This window comes from Odontomachus brunneus, unplaced genomic scaffold (assembly GCF_010583005.1).
Source record: "Odontomachus brunneus isolate Ranch 3 - 2012 unplaced genomic scaffold, Obru_v1 Obru_scaffold_017, whole genome shotgun sequence".
Classification (NCBI taxonomy): Eukaryota; Metazoa; Arthropoda; class Insecta; order Hymenoptera; family Formicidae; genus Odontomachus; species Odontomachus brunneus.
The window spans coordinates 912,214-913,841 of record NW_022639467.1 but is presented as its reverse complement, the minus strand read 5'-3'; the positions used below and the strand labels follow the sequence as shown (position 1 = coordinate 913,841).

At 43.4% G+C, this 1,628-nt stretch overlaps 2 protein-coding genes across 2 annotated transcripts in view; one reads left to right on the top strand and one right to left on the bottom strand.

The window, feature by feature from the left end:
• The window catches only part of LOC116841632 (luciferin sulfotransferase-like), a 6,907-nt gene extending 5,523 nt beyond the window's left edge, over positions 1–1,384 (bottom strand). The window contains exon 1 of the mRNA XM_032809797.1: positions 1,245–1,384. The gene's annotated coding sequence lies outside the window, so the exon portion shown is untranslated. The remainder of the gene's footprint in view (positions 1–1,244) is intronic.
• The window catches only part of LOC116841630 (protein fem-1 homolog A), a 7,988-nt gene continuing 6,718 nt past the window's right edge, over positions 359–1,628 (top strand). The window contains exon 1 of the mRNA XM_032809794.1: positions 359–379. The gene's annotated coding sequence lies outside the window, so the exon portion shown is untranslated. The remainder of the gene's footprint in view (positions 380–1,628) is intronic.

Genomic DNA, 1,628 nt, shown 5'->3' with positions numbered 1-1,628 from the left:
TGGCACATTTTCTCCTACGCCTAAGCGAAACCGCGACGTGCGGTGTTCCTCCCTAGTGCCCATCGGTCAATTACAAGTGATTCGAATATTCGAACTTGCCGCCGCGCGATCCAGAACGGTTTCCCAGAGGGATGTATATCAGTTGGACACGAGGCAATTGGACACAGTCCAATCACAAGTCGCTGTTCCAAGGGACCCTACAAATGTCTCTAAGTACACGATGCTGTGATTGGCTGTGTCTAAATGCACCGTGTCCAAGTGCACCGCTCCCTTCCCAGAGTCCGCAGCATCTAGAGATCACCAGGAGGTGCTGATTCATGTAAGCCACGAGAGCGCCATTCAGGGGTACAGAGAGCAACCGCGTGGTGGACGACCACTGGTAAGTCGTTATCTACATTATTTCTATACGCGCGAAACTATGATTAAAGCCTGCGACTATCCGACCCACCGTAAGGTTACGCCACGGTGGTTATACTACGCGTCTTGCGCGAAATCCATCGCGATTACCCTTGATCGCACGGATCCCCGTAGAATCACGCGATTCGTTTAACCCGAAAAATTGCGATCTTATCCCGTGCTAGGGTTCGAGCGCTATTCTTCACGGCAGCGTGGCCGCAATCCGCCGGGACGTCGTAACACGATTTAGTACGCGTATTAAGTGCACGATGTAAACCAAGTCTTTATCTGTTGGTCTGTTCTTTTCAGCTGCACTGCTGAACTGATGCAATAAGTTAAAGTGAGACAAGTATATTGGCTCCTGCACACAGGACGCGGTAATGCTTGTCGCGCGGCGGAAGTCCGCGCAATAGCCAATTAATATGTTATTTTTCCGTAAGAGCTAGAAGATTATTACGGAAAGCAGCATATTGATTGGCTGTCGCGCGAACTTCCGCCGCGCGGTAAGCATTACCGCGTCTTATGCAGGAGCCATAAGTTTTCTAACTTATTGCACTATTTAAGTAGTGCAGCTGAAAAGAACAGACCGTATGATCGTCACAATCATCCTATCTTTGGGTGCGGTCCAACAACCGCTACAAATTCTGCGCAGCGTTTCTCCCTTTTGTTCTATTCCTCGGATTCGAATGAAGAAAGAGAAAGAAGTAAAAACGCTACAAAGCACTTGCAGCGCCCGTTGGACCGTACCCTTTGTTACACACAGAGTATGGAACAAAGACAGAATGATGCTAGTGTTGACTTGTCTCTTACTGGAAAATAACCATGAGTTTAAAAATGTGTTTACTTACGTATATGTATGAAATATATGATAATGATGAAGATGAAAACTTATTTGGTAAAAATGCCGAGTACGGGACCACCCTCCAATGGTCTTGATGTTGACATATATTATCAAGGACATTCTCTTGAATCAAGAGATTTTAACCACCTAACAAACACAGTTATATCAATGTTATGTAACTGCAATAGAAATGACTATACAGATAATATTGCATGAAAGTTACTGATATGTTGCTGTTATGTTATTATTTCCCACTCATAGATGTAACATGTAATATATTATGTTATAACATGATATATTACATGTTACATCTATGAATGGGAAATAATAACATAACAGCAACATATCAATAACTTTTATTATCTATTATAATCATTTCTGTTGCAGTTAT